Source organism: Chiloscyllium plagiosum, unplaced genomic scaffold (genome assembly GCF_037043375.1).
Source record: "Chiloscyllium plagiosum isolate Xiang-an unplaced genomic scaffold, Cpla_swu_hap1 HiC_scaffold_6, whole genome shotgun sequence".
Lineage (NCBI taxonomy): Eukaryota > Metazoa > Chordata > Chondrichthyes > Orectolobiformes > Hemiscylliidae > Chiloscyllium > Chiloscyllium plagiosum.
In genome coordinates this window covers 4,687,585-4,713,941 of record NW_028270144.1, presented here as the reverse complement: position 1 = coordinate 4,713,941, position 26,357 = coordinate 4,687,585, and positions in this window count along the sequence as shown.

The window sequence follows — 26,357 nt, the reverse complement described above, 5'->3', positions numbered from 1 at the left end:
GACATGGCAGGAATTGGTATGGGATGGTCATGGTATGGGATGGTCATGGCAGGGATGGACATGGCAGGGATGGACATGGCAGGAATTGGTAAGGGATGGACATGGCAGGGATGGTCATGGCAGGGATGGACATGGCAGGGGTGGACATGGCAGGGGTGGACATGGCAGGGGTGGACATGGCAGGGGTGGACATGGCAGGGGTGGACATGGCAGGGGTGGACATGGCAGGGGTGGTCATGGCAGGGGTGGTCATGGCAGGGGTGGACATGGCAGGGGTGGACATGGCAGGGGTGGACATGGCAGGCGTGGACATGGCAGGCGTGGACATGGCAGGCGTGGACATGGCAGGGGTGGACATGGCAGGGGTGGACATGGCAGGGATGGTCATGGCAGGGATGGTCATGGCAGGGATGGGTCTGGCAGGGATGGGTCTGGCAGGGATGGGTCTGGCAGGGATGGGTCTGGCAGGGATGGGTCTGGCAGGAATGGGTCTGACAGGAATGGGTCTGGCAGGGATGGACATGGCAGGGATGGACATGGCAGGGATGGACATGGCAGGGATGGACATGGCAGGGATTGTCAGTGGCACAATTATGGTGCCTAGGATTTGGACCTAGTGCCAGTAAAGGTTTCACTGTCTCATTTCTCATTCCCTCCAGAGATGCATATGTCCTGCAAATCTCAGCTGGTTGCCATCACTGTCTCATCTTTTTTTAAAATTTATTTATTTTAGTGGGATATGGACACCGCTGACTGGGCCAGCATTAATAGCCCATCCCTTGCTCACTTGAGACAGTGGTGGTGAGCTGGCTCTTTGAACCGGTGCAGAAAACTTGCTGTGGGTTGACCTACAATGCCATTCGGGAGGGAGTTGCAGGAATTTGACCCAGTAACACTAAAGGAACAGTGATGGAGTATTTCAAAGTCAGGGAGGTGAGTGGCTTGGAGGGGAACAGGAAGGTGGTGGTGTTCCCATATATGTTCTGACCTTATCCTTCTAGTTGGAAGTGATCATGGGTTTGGAAGGTCCTATCTGAGCATCTTTGGTGAATCTCCCAAACGTTCTTCATGTAGGGTTCCTCTGACTGACACACGTGCAGTTACCCAAATCCCTTTCACTCCAGCATTACCTCTCAAACCGTCTCACAATGATTCAACATTTACTTCAATTTTTTTCCCTAAACCTCCTGGGTTTTTTTTTCTCTTTTAACATTTTCTTCTATTAATTTCGAGAGGGCTAGAATACAAGAGCGAGGATGTACACTGAGGCTGTATAAGGCTCTGGTCAGAGAGTATTTGGAATATCGTGAGTAATATTGGGCCCTGTATCTAAGGAAGGATGTGTTGGTAATGAACGGGTCCAGAGGAAGTTTCCGAGAATGATCCTTGAGAGGAAGGGTTTGTCATTTGAAGAGCGGTTGAAGATTCTGGGTGTGTACCCAATGGGGTTAGAAGGATTCAGGAGAATCTACAGAGTGCAGAGAGGCCTGGCTAGAGTGGATATGGAGATGATGTTTCCATGAGTAGGAGGGACTAGAACCCAAGGGCACAGCCTCAGAGTAAAGGCATGATCCTTTAGAAATGAGATGATATGGATCTTCTTCAGCCACAGGATTGTTAATAATGTGGAACTCATTGCTGGAGAAGACTGTGGAGGCCAAGTCATTGTGTGTATTTCAGACAAAGATATAGGTGGGTAAGCAGGGTAAGGGTGAAGGCAGGGGAAGGAGGCTGAGGAACATACCAGCTATGATCGAATGGTGGAGAAGATGGGTTGAATGGCTTAATTCTGTTCCTATTTCTTATACAGGATATAAGATACCCTATATAAGATATAGCATATAAGACTGAGAATAAGATCCTCAGCAATCATTTTACTCCACGCACTTATAACTTTCTTGCTTCTTTCAAAAGCTAAGCAAAGGTAAAAAAAAAACTCGGGATAGACCTGCAGCTCAAACTACAGTGTCCACCATGGAGGAGGATGTCCTGCGGATTGGCAGGGTGTCACAAGCCATGGGCTGGCCCAACACCTATGAACTATTGTTTTCTTTTTGTAAGGTGACATGGATAATGGAAAAAGGGTACACAGCTGTGGGGAACCTTGCAGTCCTCTGACGGAGCCTCCTCTCAACTTGCCTCCACTCCAATGAGGGAGGATGCCACTGTGCAACTGCTGATGCGATAACGTTTGTCAGGGCCCTCAGAAACTTCAAATGCAGAGGGTTGCACAGTGGCTCAGTGGTTAGCTGTGCTGTCTCATTATACCAGGGGCCTGGATTCGATTCCATCCTCAGGCAGCTGTCTGATTGGGGCTTGCACGTTCTCCCCATGTCTGTGTAGATCCCCTCCGGATGCTTCACTTGCTTCCCACAGTCCAAAGGTTAAATGGACTGGCTAAGGGAAATGCAGGGGTAGGGCTAGGGATTGGTCTGGATGCGATGTTCTTCAAAGGGTCAATGGGCTGAATGGCCTGCTCCTACACTGTAGGGATTCTATGATCATGCACATTTTGTATGTTCAGAGCAGGAAATCAAGTGCCTAGCAATGCTGAAGCCACAGTGCCTATATCATGTATGGTTTATAATAGACGTGAAAATTACTTACTAGCATTACAAGGGGATTCACTTTCACATGTGTAGAAATGTTCCTTATGTTATAATAATCTTTATTTCAATAAAAGGAGTTGTACTCGTTCTCCTAGCCTCTGCTTTGTTGTTCTTGTAAACAAGGTGCCAGTCAGTTAAGGCAATGTACTTGAAGGCAGCTCACTATGATATCCTGAATCTGTCTCCTGCAAATTCTGGAGGGAGCTGGAGGCAAACAAGTTCAATGTTGTAGTAGCTATGACACCCCCTGGGGATACATGACTACCTCATCCTCTCAATAGAAGATAATAGGTGTCAGCCAGAATACCCTGAGCTTCCTGAAGCACAGTGACTCTGTCATGTTTCGAGGTCCTTTAAACCTGATGCTGGGCTGGAGGTTTCCATCTCTGCTGTCTGTCCTGTGGAACAGTTTGTGCATTATGGCTGTCCTTGTTATTGCTGCTCCTAGTTTAAATCATGGAGTCCCCACAGTGTGGAAGCAGGCCATTCGACTCATCAAGTCCACACCGACCCTCTTTACAGCATCCCACCTAGACCCACCTCATCCCTGTAACCCTGCATTTCCCATGGCGAACGCATCTAGCCTGCACAACCCTGGACACTGTGCGCAATTTAGCATGGCCAATCCATCCAACTTGCACATCTTTGGGCTGTGGGAGGAAACCTGTACAGACACGGGGAGAATGTGCAAACTCCACACAGTCATCTGAGGGTAGGATGGAACCCATGTCCCTGGCACTGTGAGGGAGCAGTGGTAACCATTGAGCCGCCATTTGCTTGTTAATATTGCTCCTCCTTAGAACCCCAAGTGACCACTATATACCGTCTTTCCATGCTGCAGGGAAGGATAATGATAAGGAAGATGAGATATTGCAAGGCACTTGGAAGGGAATGCAAAAGCTGCAAACTGAGCCTCAGATTTCAGGTTGCCAGAACAAATCCTGTACGTGCATGCCTTTTGTGGAAGTTCTTTCAAGCTTGTAATTTTAGTCTCTAAAGCCTTCCCAATACCGATATGGCAATGACCTTCCTGTCACACCTCCTCCAGGTATGCCCACATTGAAGAAGTTCTGCTCCTTTCTACCCAACCAACACTTTTCCAGCTACAATCAGTTCTGAAGAAGGATCACTGGACCCAAAACGTTAACTCCATTTCTCTCTCCACAGATGCTACCAGACCTGCTGTGTTTCTCCAGAAACTTCTGTTCTTGTTTAAAAAAGAGAAGCAGGCCAATGATTACACCATGTCCTTGTGTATGGGAAGAATCACAATGGCTTCATATGTGCATCTGCTATTGGGGAAAGCTCACTGGTACAAAGAGAGACTTTTCACTAATTTGCCTCTAAACAGAAGCGGCTATGCCTTAGTTTTGCCATTTTTACAATTGGCTAACTTCGTTGATAGCTGACATGCACAGAAAACCAATCAGCCCTGAATAATCATTTTTGTAAAAAAAAGAGATGCTGGAAATCTGGAAATTAAATGTTTGAAATACTCTTCGGGCACTTCTCTCCACTTCACCTGATGATGGGGCAGAGATCTGAAAGCTTGTGATTTGAAATAAACCTGTTGGACTATAACCTGGTGACTTCTGACCACCCCAGTCCAATACTGACAGCAAGTGCTTTAATGTGTACAGTGAATAAGAGTGAAGTTTTGGGTTTGGTCCCAACTGGAATGGAAGAACCTGTTTTATGGTCTCCATTTATCGGCAGACTTGCTGACTAATTCCAAAAACCAACTATTCCAAGACCAATCTAACAATACCGCACTTCGATCCAGAAAATGGGCTAAACTGGCCCAGCAACAAGTCGTCCTTCAATAATCTTGATGTGGAGATGCCAGTGTTGGACTGGGGTGGATAAAGTTAAAAATCACACAACACCAGGTTATAGTCCAACAGGTTTAATTGGAAGTAAAAACTTTCGGTATCCTATGATCCTGCCCCACTAGCTCCCTGACAAAGGAGCAGCAATCCGAAAGCTAATGCTTCAAATAAACCTGTTGGACTATAACCTGGTGTTGTGTGATTTTTAATTTCAATAATGTGCCCCTCTCCTATCCCTGGTGTTGTATGATTTTTAACTTCAATAGTATTCCCCTCTCCTCCCACAGCTTTCCTGCACGGGAGGGGGGGGGGGGAGAAAGGTGATATATACACTATCTTCAGGCTTTGCTACTCAAATGTACAGTATCGGTGAGGAAAATGCAGAGAAGCTTCAGTGAGATTAGGACAGGCTGACTGAGTGGACGAATGCATGGCAGATGCAGAATAATGTGGATAAAAGGGAAGTCAGCTACTTTGGAAACAGAAACACGAAGGCGGATTATTATCTGAATGGCTATAAACTGAGGAAGTGGAATATGCAACAGGATCTGGCTGTGCTTGTACATGCAAATGCAGTGACTGGCAAAGAAGGTAAATTGTTGTGTTTGCCTGCATACCCACAGGATTTGAGTACAACAGCAGGGAGGTCTTGCTGTAATTATACAAGGCCTTGGCGAAATCACATCTGAACTATGAATGCAGTCTTGGTCTCCATTTGTGAGGAAGGATGATCTCACTATAAAGGAGGTGCAGTGAAAATTTACCAGACTGGTTCCTGGCATGGCGTGACTGGGGTATAAGGAGAGGTTGAATCGGTTAGGATTATATTAATTGAAGATCAGAAGAATGAGAGGAGATCTCATAGAAACCTATAAAACTCTAACAGGCCGAGACAGGGTAGATGCCGGGAGGATGTTCCTGATAACTGCAGAGTCCAGAACTAAGGGTTATAGTATAAGGACTATTCAGGGATGAGGTGAAGAGAAATGTCTTGACCCAGGAAGTGGTGATTCTCTGGAATTTGCTCCTACAGAAAGTAGTTAAGACCAAAACATTGTATGACTTTAAAAATGAGTTGGAAATAGCAACTGGGGCTAAAGGGATCAAAAGATATTTGGGAAATGCAGGAGCGCAGGCTATTTGGAGTTAGATAATCAGCCATGATCAGAGTAACTGGTAGAGCAAGCCCAAAGGGATAAACCACCTGCTCCTCTCCTCTTCTATGTTTCTATGAGATCAGCTTCTTGACCTTTTTTTCGCTCACTCTGTTCAGTTTAATGTTTGTGACAGGAGCAGATACCTTTCCTGTTTTTAACAAGATATATTACACAAGAGAAACTTACTTTCCCTTAAATAAAACAAAGAACTGCGGATGCTGGAAACCTAAACCAAAAACAGAAATTACTGGAGAAACTCAGCAGCTCTGGCAATACCTATGGAGAGAAAATAGAGTTAATATTTTGAGTCCAGCAACCCTTCTTCAAAACTTCCTTTTCCTTGTTATCCAGAGTTGGGACACCTGTGCCTATCTTCATACATGTTGTTCTACTATAACGCATGTTTCGTTAAAGCTATTTCGCTATAACATGATTGGTGAACTGCGGGTAATGTTTCTATAGCACAAACTTTCAAAGCACATATTGGTTATAATGGAATTCTGGCTCCATTAGTTTAAATGATGCTGCTATTGTGCAATTTTCTTATAACATGGGGTTGCACAAGAACGGAACTACTGCATTATAGCAGAACTGACCGTACAAGAAAACGATTCAGTGATAGCACCTTTCCTTCCATTGAAAGGCTGTGTTTCGGTTCCCACTTGTGTTTTGAACACATGCTCTTGTGCTACGTTGCTGGAGGTGCTATCTTTTGAGTAAGACATTTCAAGGAGGTTCTTTCTACTTTCAGGATGTAAAGAAGTCTTTCAAATTTTGAAGTCGTGTTGCTGGAGTGACTTTCCCCATTGCCTTAACATTTTCATCCTTCAACCAACTTCATGGAATCATTGAAAGGCAAAATGAGAATGACTTCGGCAGACATCAATGTTGCATTTGACAGAGTGTGTCAACAAGGAACCCTTACAATACTGCAGTCAAGGGCAATGAGGCTGAAAAATCTCTGCTGGTTGGAGTCATAGCTGGCACAAAGGAAGATGGTTGTGGGTTATTGAAGGCCAGTCATCTCAGCTCCAGGACATCGCTGCAGGAGTTCGTTAGAGTAGTGTCCGAGGCCCAACAACCTTCATCTCCTTCATCAATGACTGCCCCTCCTTCAGAAGGGGGGGGGGATGTTTGCTAATGATTGCACATTAAAAAATGCCATTTGTGACTCCTCAGGTACTGAAGTAGCCCATGAATAAATGTAGCAAGACTTGGACAATTTCCAGGTTTGGTCTGACAAGTTTCTATTGACATTCATGCTGCACAAATACCAGGCAAATACCATCTCAAAAAAGAAAATATCTAACTGTTGCCCCTTGACATTTGTTGACATTACAATTGCTGAATTCCTCACAATCAAGTGGTTACCATTAACTAGAAATGAATTGGACTGGCCATGTAAATACTATGGTTACAAGACCAGGTAGAGGATAGGAATCCTGTGGTGAGCAACTGTTTAGAGGGAGCAGATTTAGGACTGAATTGAGAAGGAACTCCTTCACCCAGAGGGTTGTTAATCTATGGAATTCCCTGCCCAGTGAAGTAGTTGATGCCACTTCAATAAATGTTTTTCAAGCTAAGGTCGTTTTTTAAAAAACAATAAAGGAATTAAGGGATACAGTGAGAGGGCGGATAAGTGGATCCGAGTCCACGAAAAGATCAGCCATGATCTTATTGAATGGCGGAGCAGGCCTGAAGGGCCAGACGGCCCACTCCTGCTCCTAATGCTTATGTTCCAAAGCCTGCACATGAAACACAAGGCATAATTCAGAAGTGTGATGGAATACACTGCACTTGCCTGCAATGGGTGCAGCTCCAAAAACACTCAAGAAACTTGACACATCCAAGACAAAGTAGTCCATGTGATAAGCACCACATCCACAAACATCTACTCCCTCGATCGCTAGTGATTACAGCAGCAGTGTGGACCATCCCTGTAAAAATTCATCAAGTCTTCTTTAACAGAATCTCTGAACCCACCAGCACTTCCATCAGGAAGGACAAGGGCAGCAGATGCATAGGAACATCATCCCCTGCTAGTTCCCTTCCAAGCCACTCACCATCCAGACTTGGAAATATATCACCATTCCTTCAGTGTCATTGAGTCAATATCATGGATTGCGACTGCTGCAGTTCATAAAGGAAGCTCCCCACCACCTTATCAAGAATACTTACAAGTGGGCAGTAAATCCTGACCCAGCCTTGAAGGCCACCTTCCATGAACGAATGATACAAGAAATTATGTCAGTTGGTCATTGTTGTTCTTGGGAACTTGCTGCACATAAATATGATGGCCAGCTTCCTGTTTTCGAACAATGACATGCTGCAGCAATCAATTGGCAATGAAGAGCTTTGCAACTTCCAGAGCTAGTGAAAGACACAATTACAAGTTTTTACTGATTGGGGAGGAACTGAACAGGGAGGAGATTATATACTCGGATAGATTTGCCAATGACAGTATAAATACTGGGATGGAATCGGGAACACAAGAACTAGGAACAGTATGTCATTCAACCCCTAAAACAAATTCCACCATTTGACTTAATCATGGCTGATCTTATCTTGGCTGCAACTCCAGTTTCCTGCCTGCTTTCCACAACTCTTCAACCTGTTAGGAATTCAAAATCTGTCTGTCTATCTCATCCTTAAATTCACTCAGTGCCTTAGATTCACTCTCCTAATTTCTGTTTTAAATCTGGCCCCTTCCCCTCCAATCCTAAAATGATGAAGAGGTGAATGTGATACAGGCACTATTGTATTTTGTGATATTACACACTCAGGTCAGGTCTCATTTCACGGTACACAGCACATTGTTTTAGGGCTCTGGCCACGTTGAAAGAACCAAAAACATTTGAATACAGCAGAGAGAAGCCGCAAGATGAGAGAGAACTGTAAATTCACCAGCTTCAAATGCATTGTAATGTTGTGCAGTAAGACAGAATGCCCTTGTAAATATTTAGCAAATTATTTAGAGTCATAGAGATGTACAGCACGGAAACAGACCCTTCGGACCAACTCGTCCATCCCAAATAAATCTCATCCCATTTGCCAGCATTTGGCGGATATCCCTCTAAAGTTCTATTCATATACTCATTCTGGTGCCTTTTAAATTGTCCTAGCCTCCACCACTTCCTCTAGCAGCTCATTCCATACACACACCACCCTGTGAGTAAAACAAAAAATGCCCCTTACCTTAAACCCACGCCCTCTAGTTCTGGACTCCGCCACCCTGAGGAAAGACCGTGTCTATTTACCATGTCTCAAAATGATAACAAAAGCAAAACGGAAGCGTTTTCTTCATTGAAAGTAATGAACCAAACCTGCGTTATAACCCTCAGAAATCCTAAGAAATGTATTTCCTCTTACTTTAAAAATCTGTCACCTACATCAGATTTAAAAGCAAAAGTTCTAACGTTTACCGGATACAACATTTGGAATTAAAAAAGGCCTCCAGCATTTGTAGGTAATTTTGTTATGGATATCTGTGTCTGTGAGACGCTGCTCCCTAGACTGAGGAGCACGAATTACATCGAGGAGGGACGATATCATTGCAAAGAACAATCCTCTGGCCATTCATCACGATTTCAAGCAGAGGACAGAAATCGCCCAAAATTCTCCTGACAATTTTTTTTTGCAATTGGACCGTGCAGTGGGATATCAGCCAATATATTAGTCACTGTGCACTTTAATTGCAAATCAAACGGCCAATGAATCCAAATGCGCCGTGGAAAGGGACGTTTAACGAACAGGAATGCGAGTTTTTTTTGTTTTTTTAAAATGAACTTGTTTGATCCGAGCAGCTTTCAATCGCCTTGATTTCCTAAGGGAACATCATTTTATGTTAAATCCACGCACGCAGCAGCCACACACAAAAAAAATACTCCAATGACACGTGAAGGTCTTTCGTTTGGAGAATCACTAATATAACTGAATGATATGACAGGGCAGCCTACTCTCGCGTTATGGAAATGGACTGCGGAAAATACAGGGAGGCAGAGGGGATAAGAACCTACAAACTCGAGCGCTGGGCTGGACGCGATTTTATGTATCAGAAATTAACTTGCATCCATTCTGTGCTGTGGGGCTCAGGTTTGGTGGGGAAACAAAGCGGCTGTCCTTGCATCGTGACATTTTGTTACAATTTAAATCCAAGCTTGCTCTAAGAGTCATCTCTTGCAATTAAAACAATGACAATGTCTACGCGTAAACAGAGGGATTTTATCTTTCGCTCTGTGCTGTGGCTCACTAATTACGAGTGTCATATTATAAATAAAAGCATCTGTGCACGCTTAAGTCTAATGGGTAGCCCCTCCTGCACTAATGAATTATAATTGATGGCGTCCAGCGTGCTTTTAGCTTTCTTTGATGAGGTGGATGTGCCCTTCTGCTCTCTGTGAATAGAGTGTATGCAGGAGAACTGTAGGATACAGCTGGTCACCATACAGAGCGACACACCGTTCGACATTTCTTATCATCAGTCACTTCCCGCCATAGCGTCCCTGTAGCTTACTAATCAACTGTGGTCTGTGCTGTCAGAATTACACGGACAATAGCTTAAAATGCACTAATCGATTAAAGATATTGGAAACCTCAAATGTTGTGCAGATGAGATTTTTTTTAATGGCAATGTTTGTTTGTGCATTAAAACTCTTCTTTTAAAAAATAGTTATATGTGTATGAATTTATTTCCTAATTTTCTGCATCATGAGAATAGGTGTCCAGTATCAAACGGCATAGTTTTTAAAAAAATTATACACGTTGCTGCATTTAGAACTGAGGAATCCGCTTCAGTCATACTGATTGGTTAAAAACAAGTACAGAATATCTGCTGCGTAATTCAGAACACTCCACTTCAATAATTACATTGTTAAAACTGAGAAGGAAAGTTACATAAATTTCACTGACTTGTTGCTGTCATCACTGTTCAATATTCAAACTGTAGAACTGGGCTAAATTTTAATAAAAGGCATATTTCAATTGCAAAAATCCACCTACACTACATACCTTTGAACTGTGCAAGGTAACTCACACAGACACAGGGAGGATGTGCAAAACTCCACACACTGACCTGAGACTGGAATCGAACCCAGATCCCTAAGCCTGGGAAGTAGCAGTGCTAACCACTGAACCTCCTTGAAACGAATTTCCTGCTAGCCTACCAGCTCTCGTAGTGGTAAATCTTATCATCCCGAAAGAGTCGAAATGGCACCAGAACGGGTTGAGAATTTTAATTCAGTTCTGCACCTCTGAGAATAAAACCGTGGTAGCAGTAAAAGTGATCATGAAGATGCCGGATTATCATACAAAACAAACTGGTTCGTTAATTGCGTTTGGAAAGGCAAGTTGCCAACATTACCGAAGTTAATCCATACCTGACTTCAGTTCGACATCAGCGTTTTTATTCGCTGATGTGGTTTAATAAGCAACTCAGCTTTATTAAAACAGTGCATCACTGTGAGGCCACCTTAACCATATACACTGCGGCATTTCAAGGTGAATACACATTCTCACCTCAAGGCCAACTAGATATGAGCGGGACATTCCAGATTAGCTGTCTGTGTGACAACAAATCAAAAATGTGTTTTTAAAAAAATAACTGCAATCATTCTGATTTCGCTTGTTAGACTTACATATATTTATTCAACAACTGGTGACTGAGTTGGGAAGATTCTGATTGTTTGCTAACTAACTGGTCTGATTTTCGATTTGATTTATCATTGTCACTTGACCCAAGATCTAGTGAAAAGTAGTGTTTTACATGCTGTCCAGGCAAATCATAATGTGAATTCCCAGAATGAATCAGTGAGCCCAGCAAGCTGAAGAGACCTCGAGATAATCATACCGCATCTCTTTTCCTACTCATCTCAGAAATCAGCCAATATCACTCGCCAAAGATCAAGATTACCTTTTGAACTGTGACCATGAAACTGCTTGTGAACACCCCCAGCATCTCCTGAAAACAAAGATAGCAGATAACACAGCTGTTATGATTTATTTAACCAAACAGCTATTCATCATTGGAGAACAGAGGCAATCTCTGGTATGGGCCTGAAATACTTGTTGATGAATGTGAACGCTCCAGTAAAATTGACACCTGGAAAATGTTTTGTCCTCAGTCTATCACTTTGCATTTATGAAAAATGCCACAGCCAGTATGTCTGAGACCAAGCAGATGGGATGTCTTTTGAGAAAACATCGGATGATACTGATTAACACCATACATTCTGATTTAAGCAGTGCAAAAACACAAGTTAAACCATTCAGCACAGTGAAAAATCCATTTCACTATAATAGTCTAGTGTGTTGAGAGTTCTGTATTATTCACTGTTCCCAAACTACACATCAAAATTCTTAATTGGCTGTAAACTACTTTGGGATGTTTTGAGGCCATGAAAGGCCTTATATAAAAGCAATTCTTCTTGTGTTTTTCTTATTGTATCAATATATTTGGAGTGTTAGCAATGTTGGAAAAGATTTGGAGCTCAGATTGAGCTTTTGGATGTGAGTTTGCTCACTGAGCCAGAAAGTTCAGTTTCAGATATTACCATATTAGGTAACATCATCAGTGAGTCTCCAGTGAAGCGCTGATGGTATATCCAGCTTTGATTAGGTTCCCTACAGTGTGGAAACAGGCCCTTAAGCCCAAATCGACCCTCCAAAGAGTAACCCACCCAGACCCAATTCCCTCTGACTAATGCACCTGACACTATGGGTAATTTAGCCTGGCCAATTCACCTGGGCTGCACATCTTTGGACTGTGGGAGGAAACCCACACAGACACAGGGAGAATGTGCAAACTCCACACAGACAGTCACCCGAGGCTGGAATTGAACCTGGGACCCTTGTGCTGTGAGGCAGCAGTGCTAACCACTGACCCACCATACCGCCCTGATATGAATAGGAGGGATATAAGCCGGGTGCTGACAGATGGGACTAGATTGGGTTGGGATATCTGGTCGGCATGGACAAGTTGGACCAAAGGGTCTGTTTTCCTGCTGTACATCTCTATGACTGTAGTGTATTTATGGGGTTAGGTTTCTGTGGGAGGGTGATATCATTTCCAGTTCTTTTTCTCAGAGGATGGTAGATGGGGTCCAAATCAATGTGTTTGTAGATAGAGTTCTGGTTGGAATGCCATGTTTCTAGGAATTCTCGGGCATGTCTCTGTTTGGCTTGTCCTAGGATGGATGTTTTGTCCCATTGGAAGTGATGTCCTTCTTCGTCTGTCTGTAAGGATACTAGTGAGAGAAGGTCATGTTGTTTTGTGGCTAGTTGATGTTCAGGTATCCTGGTGGCTAGTTTTCTGCCTGAGTAACGAATGAATAAGCAAATGTCATTTACAAAATACCTTGCAAGAACTGTAACAAACACTACATTGGACAAACAGGCAGAAAACTAACCACCAGGATACATGAACATCAACTAGCCACAAGATGACATGACCCTCTCTCACTAATATCCTTACAGACAGATAAAGAAGGACACCACTTCGATTGGGACAACACATCCCATCCTAGGACAAGCCAAACAGAGACATACACATGTATTCCTAAAAGCATGGCATTCCAACCAGAACTCTATCAATAAACACATTGATTTGGACCCCATCTACCATCCTCTGATAAAAAGAACTGGAAATGGTATCACCCACCCAAAGGAACCTAAACACATAAATAGAAAACGGGACATACCACCGGCGCTTCTCTGGAGGCTCACTGATGATGTTACACAGTATGGTGACGAAATGTCTGAAAACAAACCTTCCAGCTCAGCGAGCAAACTCATCCATATTTGGAGTGTGGTGTAATGAAGTTACATTGCATTAATAAACATTTGTCTGCACACATATGCAGTGTAGTTGTGTTCAAAAATATGATTATCTACTGAGTATCAGTGTGTGTCTGTATATGATGTAAAATTCTAGTCACCTTTGGTATCATATACATTAAATCTGGTGTAATCTAAGGTATTGATGCTGTAGAACACTTATAAACATATTCAGTTTCACTTCACTCAATATAAGCATTCACTCAAATGGAGTCGTTAAAATGTAAGTTGTAGTTTTTAGGTTAATAGTAACAGGAGTAAAATGTTTTGGCATGGTGTTAATGCTGTGGAAAAAATGTTATCACAATATCTGCCACTACTCCAGAACAAAACCACATCAACTTTGAAACAAAAAGAATGGTAATTCCTGTTACACAGGGTAAACCTTTGCCTGGTATATTGATGGTGGAGTCAGAGGCAGACAGTCTATGACATTCATTTAAAGAGGCAGGAAGATGCTAATCCAGTATTTATCTGACTCATGCTGGATTACTTTGGAATGGGGTTGCCAGTGAGGTGCAGAACACTCAAAGGTGAAACATGCAGCCAATTAGGATAACTTCAAAGCCATTAAAGAGTTTTTTTTCAAACACATTGCACGCTGTGCTGCCAGCTCAACAAATTAAGGAAGGCGTGCGCTTAGCAGGAAGTCATTGAAGACTCAACCCAACATCACAGACAATCAATAGACCAACCACAGTCAGCAGTGGCTGCATCCAGAACAAGGTGCTCGCCTGCACACAGGCTCGATCACAGGACAGGTATTGATTTATTCACCCTGTTGGAGCAGCAGTGCCTGTGAAGGCTGTCTATGAATCATTAGGTGGTTGTTGATCTGTGCACTCTGCAGGAGGCTGACATCATGTCATTAGAAGCAGGCCGACTCCTATTGCTTTGTGGGGGTGGTGACCTTGGAATTTGTGCTCCCAGTCCATTTCTGCCACAGATCACTGCAGAATTCAAAATACACAACACACAATTGCATTATCCAGGTCAAGGATGCCTTGATTTGAGGACCTAAAAAATATACATTTAATCATGGATACAGCACATCAAAGCGGAGGGTTTAAAACTTCGTTTTGATGACTCTAGTTCCTGGGCCAAGGGAATAAGGAACTGGACCCCTGTGATGACAAGACTCCAAATCTTCATCCAGATATGTTTGATAAACTCAAAGGCTAAATGTATGACTGGTGAAAGAGAATCTTGCAGGTATGTGCTAAGTTTTCAGGGAGTGGAGCTGTCATTTTTCCTCTTCCCTCAGATCTTCCCACTTCCAGTGGCTTCTGAGGATGGCTCCTGGGTTCTTAGATAATCTGCTGAAGATCTTGCCGAAGACACCTGTGCTAAACCGGATCACTGAGGTATGAGTGCTCCAGTACAATGCTTCCTAAATACCAGGGCCAGAGTGGAGGAAGCCAATGGTTTGTTCAAAATGTGGTTCAGGTGCTTTTTGAGAACCACCGATCACTGCTGGACAGAAAGATAAAGGAGTAGTAAGCTGTACCCTGGCACTTACAGTGGAACGAGACATGGCACTGCCCTTTTCTACTGGTAAGATGGTGGTGGGGTAGGGCTTCTGAGACTGTGGCTTGTCTGCTCTGTCTGCTATTGCTTTGATTTCTCTCTTTTCTCATTTCTTTCTTCTTTTTTACTTACCTGTTGTTGAAGAGCTCAGTCACAGTGATGGTATCAGTGGCGAATGGGTCCAGCAGCACAGACCCGAGTGCGCCCAGCAGCACAGACCTGAGTGGGCCCAGCAGCACAGACCCGAGTGGACCCAGCAGCACAGACCCGAGTGGGCCCAGCAGCACAGACCCGAGTGGACCCAGCAGCACAGACCCGAGTGGGCTCAGCATCAAAAACCTGATTCAGCCCAGCAGCACAGACCTGAGTGGGCCCAGCAGCACACACCCGAGTGGCCCCAGCAGCACAGACCCGAGTGGGCCCAGCAGCACAGACCCGAGTGGACCCAGCAGCACAGACCTGAGTGGACCCAGCAGCACAGACCCGAGTGGGCCCAGCATCAAAAACCTGATTCAGCCCAGCAGCACAGACCCGAGTGGACCCAGCAGCACAGACCGAGTGGGCCCAGCATCAAAAACCTGATTCAGCCCAGCAGCACAGACCCGAGTGGGCCCAACAGCACAGACCCGAGTGGACCCAGCAGCACAGACCCGAGTGGGCTCAGCATCAAAAACCTGATTCAGCCCAGCAGCACAGACCTGAGTGGGCCCAGCAGCACACACCCGAGTGGCCCCAGCAGCACAGACCCGAGTGGGCCCAGCAGCACAGACCCGAGTGGACCCAGCAGCACAGACCTGAGTGGACCCAGCAGCACAGACCCGAGTGGGCCCAGCATCAAAAACCTGATTCAGCCCAGCAGCACAGACCCGAGTGGGCCCAGCAGCACAGACCCGAGTGGACCCAGCAGCACAGACCCGAGTGGGCCCAGCATCAAAAACCTGATTCAGCCCAGCAGCACAGACCCGAGTGGGCCCAACAGCACAGACCCGAGTGGGCCCAGCAGCACAGACCCGAGTGGCCCCAGCAGCACAGACCTGAGTGGGCCCAGCAGCACAGACCCGAGTGCTCCCAGCAACACAGACCCGAGTGGGCCCAGCAGCGCAGACCCGGGTGAGCCCAGCAGCGCAGACCCGGGTGAACCCAGCAGCACAGATCCGAGTGGCCCCAGCAATACAGCCCCGAGTGGGCCCAGCAGCACAGACCCGAGTGGGCCCAGCAGCACGGACCTGAGTGGATCCAGCAGCACAGACCCGAGTGGACCCAGCAGCACAGACCCGAGTGGGCCCAGCAGCACGGACCCGAGTGGGCCCAGCAGCACAGACCCGAGAGGGCCCAGCAACACAGATCCGAGTGGACCCAGCAGCATGGACCTGAGTGGGCCCAGCAGCACAGACCCGAGTGGGCCCAGGAGCACAGACCCGAGTGGACCCAGCAGCACAGACCTGAGTGGGCCCAGCATCAAAAACCTGATTCAGCCCAGCAGCACAGACCCGAGTGGGCCCAGCATCAAAAACCTGATTCAGCCCAGCAGCACAGACCCGAGTGGGCCCAGCAGCACAGACCGGATTGGTCCCAGCAGCACAGACCCGAGTGGGCCCAGCAGCACAGACCCGAGTGGGCCCAGCAGCACAGACACGAGTGACCCCAGCAGCACAGACCTGAGTGGGCCCAGCAGCACAGACCCGAGTGCGCCCAGCAGCGCAAACCCGAGTGAGCCAAGCAGCACAGACCCGAGTGGCCCCAGCAACACAGACCCGAGTGGGCCCAGCAGCACGGACCCGAGTGGGCCCAGCAGCACGGACCTGAGTGGACCCAGCAGCACAGACCCGAGTGGGCCCAGCAGCATGGACCCGAGTGGGCCCAGCAGCACGGCCCAAGTGGGCCCAGCAGCACAGACCCGAGAGGGCCCAGCAGCACAGATCCGAGTGGACCCAGGCAGCATGGACCAGAGTGGGCCCAGCAGCACAGACCTGAGTGGGCCCAACAGCACAAACCTGAGTCAGCCCAGCAGCACAGACCCGAGTGGGCCCAGCAGCACAGACCCGAGTGGGCCCAGCAGCACAGACCCGAGTGGTCCCAGCAGCACAGACCCGAGTGGGCCCAGCAGCACAGACCCGAGTGGGCCCAGCAGCACTGACCCGAGTGGCCCCAGCAGCACAGACCCGAGAGGGCCCAGCAGCACAGACCCGAGAGGGCCCAGCAGCACAGACTTGAGTGGGCCCAGGAGCACAGACCCGAGTGGACCCAGCAGCACAGACCTGAGTGGGCCCAGCATCAAAAACCTGATTCAGCCCAGCAGCACAGACCCGAGTGGGCCCAGCATCAAAAACCTGATTCAGCCCAGCAGCACAGACCCGAGTGGGCCCAGCAGCACAGACCCGAGTGGTCCCAGCAGCACAGACCCGAGTGGGCCCAGCAGCACAGACCCGAGTGGGCCCAGCAGCACAGACCCGAGTGACCCCAGCAGCACAGACCTGAGTGGGCCCAGCAGCACAGACCCGAGTGCGCCCAGCAGCGCAAACCCGAGTGAGCCAAGCAGCACAGACCCGAGTGGCCCCAGCAACACAGACCCGAGTGGGCCCAGCAGCACGGACCCGAGTGGGCCCAGCAGCACGGACCCGAGTGGGCCCAGCAGCATGGACCCGAGTGGGCCCAGCAGCACGGCCCAAGTGGGCCCAGCAGCACAGACCCGAGAGGGCCCAGCAGCACAGATCCGAGTGGACCCAGGCAGCATGGACCAGAGTGGGCCCAGCAGCACAGACCTGAGTGGGCCCAACAGCACAAACCTGAGTCAGCCCAGCAGCACAGACCCGAGTGGGCCCAGCAGCACAGACCCGAGTGGGCCCAGCAGCACAGACCCGAGTGGTCCCAGCAGCACAGACCCGAGTGGGCCCAGCAGCACAGACCCGAGTGGGCCCAGCAGCACTGACCCGAGTGGCCCCAGCAGCACAGACCCGAGAGGGCCCAGCAGCACAGACCCGAGAGGGCCCAGCAGCACGGACCTGAGTGGGCCCAACAGCACAGACCCGAGTGGCCCCAGCAGCACAGACCCGAGTGGGCCCAACAGCACAGACCCGAGTGGCCCCAGCAGCACAGACCCGAGTGGCCCCAGCAGCACAGACCCGAGTGGCCCCAACAGCACAGACCCGAGTGGGCCTAGGAGCACAGACCCGAGTGGGCCCAGCAGCACAGACCCGAGTGGCCCCAGCAGCACAGACCCGAGTGGGCCCAACAGCACAGACCCGAGTGGCCCCAGCAGCACAGACCCGAGTGGCCCCAGCAGCACAGACCCGAGTGGCCCCAACAGCACAGACCCGAGTGGGCCTAGGAGCACAGACCCGAGTGGGCCCAGCAGCACAGACCCGAGTGGGCCCAACAGCACAGACCCGCGAGGGCCCAACAGCACAGACCCAAGTGGGCCCAGCAACACAGAACCGAGTGGGCCCAGCAGCACAGACCCGAGTGGGCCCAGCAGCACAGACCCGAGTGGGCCCAGCAGCACAAACCTGAGTGGGCCCAGGAGCACAGACCGAGTGGACCCAACAGCACAGACCTGTGTGGGCCCAACAGCACAGACCTGAGTGGGCCCAGGAGCACGGATTTGGGCTCCTGGTGATGTCTGTGTCTGATGCAGGTTCATTGATGTGGCAGTGAGATGATGCTGTATGTTGGCGACTCTTAATCGAGCGGCAGAGCTACGAAGGGGATTGGTGCTTGGCCACCAGACCCATGGCGGAGCATTTAACAGGAAGGGCTGCATGGTTGAACACTTTATTTGTTTCTTCATTCCAGGATGTGACCTTGTGAACCTACGCTGCACTCCCTCAATAGCCAGAATGTCTTTCCTCAAATTTGGAGACCAGAACTGCACACATTGAAAAATACCTTGATTGTTTGTTAAGTCTCTCATCTGTTAGAATGACCATGATAGTTTCACTTCTTTCATATGTAAATCACAAAATGTTTTTTAAAAGTTACATTCTCAGGTTAACTGTAACAATTGGTGTCAGCCCAGATCATCTTTTGAAGGTGTTAGCTGTGATTTACATCTGAAAGAAGTGAAACTATCATGGCCATTCTTACAGATGAGAGACTTAACGAACAATCAAGGTATTTTTAACTGTATAATTTCAGTTACATCACACTGGAAACTTTTGCTATAAATCATGTGCCTTACAATCATGCACTCCAAAACCACCTGATGAAGGAGCAGTGCTCCGAAAGCTAGTGTGCTTCCAAATAAACCTGATGGACTATAACCTGGTGTTGTGTGGTTTTTAACTTTGTACACCCCAGTCCAACACCAGCATCTCCAAATCAGGAAAAGAGACAGCTTTCCTGAGATGAGGAAGATGACCATAACCATTGACAGTTTCAGTGATGTATTCCGACAAAGACCTGCATGCCAACAAAGCCTGGGATACAATTGCAGAAACATGTTCGGTGCCACTCCTGAGAACTGAAGCTCTCTTTTCCATCAATGAAGACAGGAAATGGTGTAAAGTCTGGATTATAAGTGCAGTGACCTTTGATGAGCTTCTATAGATGGGATTCACAATGTCATCATCAGGGCTGAGTATGAGTGCTGTCTGGGTGAATGAATGGCCGGAAACAAACCCTGACTCTCTCCTTTTTGTTTCTGCCAAGAGTTTTTTTTAACAGCCTTCCTGTACAAATAACTACAAATGAGATGACACTCACCCAGCAGCAGTCCTTAAAGAGAACTGCATTGTATTCAGGTCCTGAAGACTTCACCTCCTTAGCTATCTGCGGTCTCTACTGTTTACCCACACTAATTGGCATTCTTCACCCACTCTCAGGAAAGAATGCCTGCCTCCCTACACTTCCACGATTACTTCCCAGGAGCTGCCAGTGAAACATGTTGGACCAGTGACCTGAAATCTTTACTCTGTTTCCCACTTCACAGATGCTGCCAGACCTCCTCAGAATACTGCAGCATTTTCTGCTTTTATTCCAGCCCTTCCCCGTCTTATGTTCATTACCCGCAGCAGTAATCCCTGTCATGATCCCAAAGATCCCAATTGGATATCTTCTGGAAGATTGAATGGGAGGATTTGCTATCTCATATAGAGAGGCACACTGGCTCAGTGGTTGGCCCGGCTGCCTCACAGCACCAGGGTCCTGAGTTTGGTTCCAGCCTTGGGTGACTGTGTGTGGAGTCTGCGTGTTCTCCCTGCTGGGTGCTCTGGTTTTCTCCCACTAGGGATGTGCAGGCTAAGTTAATTAGTCATGGAAAATGCAGGGTTGCAAGTATGGGGTGGGTCTGGGTGAGATACTCTTTGGAGGATTAATGTGGACTTGATGGGCTGAATGACCTGCTTCCACACTGTAGGAATTTGCTGTTTCGAATGCAGAAATAGCTTCACACACATGACATTAGTCAGCATAATTCCATGTGTTTTCAGTGGAGGGATTCAATGGAGGTGCAAGTTTCAATTTAGTAAGATGTTCTTCACAGAACTTGTACAATGTAAAAAAAGTCTACACTTAAATACCATAATTAATTTTTGATAATGCATGGGAGCTTAATTTCCTTTCATAGCACTCTGCTGGGATCTTGGTATTATGTTCCTATTGCAATGTTTTAAAAGATTTATTTTATTTCAAACAAGATAAGATGAACAGTAGATGTGTTGAAAATGACGTCCTCATGAGAATGTAGTAGACAGGAAATGAAACTATTGTGAGTTCCAAAATCACTGCAAGTAACTTGAAACTGTTTGGAACAGTGGTATTTTTGATTTTCAGTTTTGAATATATTTCTGATATTAATATGATCAAGTTTAAAAGATAGAATTCTTTTTTTATTTATTCATTCTCAAGAATATTCCATTAAATGCATAAATGAAAGGAAGCCAGAGATTAAATCCATCGCAGTGAAACCATTACTCCTGAGTGTGGAGATATTGACGTTTTTTTTTGCTGAGAATTATTCCATTCTTTGTAAAAATAACCAAGTTAACAGTTTTATGAAGTTCAGTCGGATTCTTTCTCTGGATAAATACACATAAACAGCCAAAACGACTCAACAGTTTGAAGATTAAAAAATAGAAAAGCAAATAAAATATTCCTTTGGTGTGTACTTGCTCAGCATGACAACTTACAGATATACAAAAGCGAATTTTCCGAGAGCAGAAATTGAAAGAAAAAGCTTAGGGTGCCAACATTTTCACGGTAGCTAAAAACTCTGGCAGCTTTTAAAAAATATATAGAGAGAGTTATTGACTGTATCACTGTGAACCATTTTCTTTAACAGATTGGAAGAAAATGTGCTTCTTATATTGTCAAAGTTCCCAAAGGATCTGGTCAGCTCAGAACAAAAACATTCAAATTGTGTCACTCTAAATGCAGAAGCTGAAACTGGAATTTTGGGCTCTGGAGATGGATAAGGAAAACAAAACAAGGCAGGAAGCAGGATGCAGATGACTAGACAGCCTTCTGATCAGACACATTTAGTCACTTTACAGGATAAGAACCAGGATGAATCTTAAACAATGGCCTAACAGGAAAAATTTTAACAACCATATGCATTTGCTTCCTTTCAATCAACAGCTTGGCACGTACGCTGTCTGATAATTCTATATAACTAAGTAGCAAAACATTCCTACAGATGAGTAGATCTGTAAAGGTAATCTCAGGAGAGAGCCTTGTCAATATGTAACAATATTTTAAAATAAGGCCGTTTAAAAGCTATTTGCTTGACAGACCCTCGAGACAGACACGAGAAGTAATTCAATTCCAAAGTATTCTAACAGGAAAACATTTCAAAATTAGATAAGTTTAATGGGTCAAATACATAACTGAATAAATGTGAGCATAAACCCATCAGATCCTTGAATGTTTGTCCAAGGACATTCCAGTATAAATAAATAGTTTAAAATATATTGACATATATGAACTTCCACACATTGCATGCCACGTTTTGCATGAATATTACTTGAAGTCTATTGGTGAACTCATTCAATTTATAGTCAGATCGAATACATCAGCCAGAACTCTCAACCCACTGAGTGCTGAGAAATACACTGGTTTTAAAATAATTGACTACATCCTTGTCATGGCGCCAGGTAAAGTCACAGTTTGTCAGAGGAATGTGCAGAAAACAGAGGTTTGAGTCTATGGGATCCAGTGACTTTGTAGTTCTGAGGCGCTGAGTGTTGGAGTCCCAGAGTCTTCCTTCACAGAAAAGGGAAAGATTATTGCGTGAAAAACAAAACTGCTATGTAATTATATTCAACCTTTAATGTAGGACAAAAGGTGCTTCACAGAGGTGTAATTAGATAAAATTGAATACTAAGCCAAAAAAACTGTAAAGCAAGGAATCTAAAATCTTTGTTGAAAAATGTTAAATCAATGTTAAAGGAAGACAGGGAACTGGAGAGGCAGAGAGTTTACAGAAAAATAGCAGAGTAGGGGTCATTGAGATTTGAAGGCAGAGCCACCAAAGAGAGAGCATAGGAATCGATGGTTGGTGGGGATTATGGTTTACACCCGAAAGGCAAAGAAATTCTTGTAGCTCTTGAGCGCCTTTTAGTGGTTGTTTGTAGATTGCAGCAGAATGCAAAGCATGCTGACAAACTCTTCATCAGAAGAAAATTGTGGGATAGAGAGAGAGAGAGAAGGATGTAAAATGAAGGTGTGCTTGTTGTGGGAGGGAAGTGGTTGTAGTGGGAGGGTGCCAGCTGACCAGTAGCAAGGATTTTAAAGAAAATAAAATCTGCTATTTCAGTTGCATCTTATTCATTTTTCATGCATTAATGGCAAAAGCCACTCTTAGTGTCTCACTCCTCTGACAATTCACAGATTTTTCTCCATTAAACTCAGCACCTGCCAAGATTGCAACATGTTTTTCATCCTGCAGTATACTGTGAGCAGGTTTGACCCCTTTATCTAAGGACGGATATGCTGACCTTGAAGGGAACCCAGAGGAGGTGTACACGTGCGATCCTGTAGATGAAGAGCTTATCATATGAGGAGCGATTGAGGATGTTGGATCTGAACTTAATAGGGTTTAGAAGGATGAGAGGGGATCTGATTGGAACTTAGAGAATACTGAGGGTCTGGATAGAGTGGACATGGAGAAGATGATTTTACTAATGGGAGAGACTAAGACCTGAGGGCACAGCCTCAGAGTGAGGGACAATCCTGAAGAACTGAGATGAATTTGAATTTCTCCAGCCAGAAGGTGGGGAATGTGTGGAACTCATAGCTATGGAGGGCTGTGGAGGCCAAGTCATTGAGTCTTTCTGAGGGAGATAGATAAGTTCTTGATTGGTAAGGGGATCAAGGGTGATGGTGAACAAGGCAGGAGAATGGGGTTAAGAAACAGCTGTGATTAGAATGTGGAACAGAGTTGAACAGAATCATCATAACCTTCCACGTAATATCCACAGCTTGAGCAGGAATAATGAACTAGATACTCACTGAGACATCAGCTCAGGTGACGTCTACTTTATTCCAGTGTACATTTCTCTTGACAATACCCACTATACACTCCACTCCATCGTGGTTGATGCACACATTGCTAATTGTTTTGCTGTCTTCTGACCATAATCCAATCCATGTCCCTTTTTTTTCATTTCAGTTACCTGTAAACGAAAGCTGACCAAGCCAGTGGAGAAATAGGAGAAATAGGACCCGATACCCAGCATGAGCAAAACCAATGTCGTGTACAAAATCCCCATGCAAGGACTGCACAAAACACTATATAGGACAAACAGGAAGACAGCTAACGATCCGCATCCATGAACACCAACTAGCCACGAAACGACATGACCAGCTATCCTTAGTAGCCACACACTCAGATGACAAGCAACATGAGTTCGACTGGGACAACACTACTATTATAGGACAAGCCAAACAAAGAACAGCCAGGGAATTCCTAGAGGCATGGCACTCATCCACAGATTCAATCAACAAGCACATCGACCTGGACGCAATATACTGGCCACTGCAGCGGACAGCTGGAACTGACAACCGGAAGCGGCAGATATAAACCACTATAAATGCCGGAGGAAACATCACAGAAGCGCTTCACAGGAGGGTCCCAAGCACTGAGGATGTCACCTAGACAGGGGACGAAACGTCTGCAACACAAATTCCCAGCTCGGCGAACAGAACCACAACAACGAGCACCCGAGCTACAAATCTTCTCCCAAAATAGGAGAAAGGCAGTGAAGGTACAAGACACCTTCTGTCAATAGGGTTGACTTGCAGCCATCAGCTCAGACAGTGGACCTGTGATGCTAGGACTTTCCAGGCTCCAGTTCTGGAGGTGAAGTACATCTGCCTGCTGCAATGTTGGCATTACTGTGGCTAATTGCGTGAATGGGAATTCCATGGACAATGGGGATTGTGACATCTCTCAATGTGCAACATGGATTTGGCATCAGCAGTGACAATTTTGACCTGCTCACTTCAACTAATGACCTCTAATGAAGAGTCACCTAGACTCGAAATGTAAGCTTGCTCTGTCTCCATGGATGCTGCCTGACCCCACTGTGACCATCAGCATTTGTTGTTTTCAGTACAGATTCCAGCATCTAAAGTAATTGACTCCTAACCTCTCACTAAATCTGTGCTGCAAAACGTATTCCGCATCAGGAGGAATAGCTTTTTGAAGAGATCGCCAACTACTTTCCAATTAGTTGCTCATTGATTTCTGTTGGCTCCCGCTGTGGTTTGATGGTTTGTACTCTTATTTAAAGTTGTAAATGTAAAGGAGGGGTGTTCCATAACAGAGGCCTTCCTTCTGACTTCAAGGACCCTTGTTAACTTGCCCCCAGTCATGAGTGCTGTATTAAGCAACCCCTTCATCAGCAGCATATCAGAGCAATGAGTAGGGATAACATGGACAGGGCCAAAGTGGGAAAGAGCAAATAACTACATTTACATGTGAAATGGAATCAAGCAGATCATTGGAGGTCATCAGCAATGCCTCTGCTGTCTGATTGTTCTGGAAACATTCTGCCTATTTCCCCCCCTGTGGTTCACTGGATCTTGCACAACTTTAGCACAATGAGCACAATAGATCTACAAAATGCAGCTGCAGAGAACGTAGCCTCCACATCCCCTTTCTGACTGACCATGGGTTACTTCTCCAGCCATACTATCTGTGATCACAACCCAAATTTTCCACTTTAGTCTCCAACTCAAAACTTACCCTCCATCTGTTCCTGACTCCTACAGTACCCCCTTGGACACAATGGCAAGATAAAAGCCAATACAACCATGAAAACATCATGTTTATCAAACATATCATCTGATATTCCATACTATTCCAACTGGTTAACATTATGCACTCCTAGGTGTCTTTCTTCCCTATATCATATCCATGTTATTGTTTGGCTGGTGTGAGACTGAAGGACAATCCAAAGAAAGAAACTGTTATTCTAGAAGGTGTTTCATTGAATTGCATCACTTGAACATGGAAAGAGCAGTATTAGCTGACCCTCTGAGTCTCACTAGCCATGAGGCAGTGGTAGGAGGATGAGGCTTGTCATTTCCAACTGCGTATAGCATGTTTATCTCCACAAAGTATTGCCACGGCTCTGGGCTGAGACTCAGAAATTCTAGTTATAGGTTGGAGGACATATAGCTGGACAGCTGTGTGTTTGTGGTCGTATATTTAAACAGCCTTAGCAGCTATATCAGAATGCATTTTCATAGTTATAAGTTGAGCTTACATGAATTCAGGCTAGATTTCCATTGCAGTTCCCAAATATACTGTGGATTATGTGGATGGTACAATAGAAACAGCATCATTCACCATCAGGTGCTATATCATTGGTGGATCTACATGTATTCTCACACATTTTATCCAATTGGAAAGGATGTGCTCCAAGCACGCTGTAAAATCCTGTGGCAAGTTAATGATAACTTCCTCCACTTTCTTTGGCCACAGGATTTGTTGAAGGCCTGCCAACATACCCAGCCTTTTTTCTGCATTGTTATGATTCCAGCTGATGTTTTGACTAGACAAGTTGATGCTAGACTAATACTAGTGAGAGTTTGTTTCTCTTTTATAGCTATAGGTTTAATTTAGCTGTGTTTTTTTTTTCACATTCTGTATCTTGAGAGTTTGGTAGCCTCTTCTTTGATTATGTATAACTGAGTTTAGCCTTTCTCAGGTTCAATTAACCCCATTAGGATTCTAACCTGGTCTGGAATTTTCAAACTAAAATTCTACACTAGGGTAACCTGGTGTATAGCATTTTTAAACCATCTTGTTTTTCCCGGAGAAACTGCTTCACACATTTAACTTCCATACAGACCTCTACAAACTAAACAACAAAAGCTTTCATGCAATGGGTTTTTTCCTTAAGTAAAAAACAAAAAAATCCTGATCATTCTAAACAGAAAGCAAGCTGGTATTTCTTAAATTT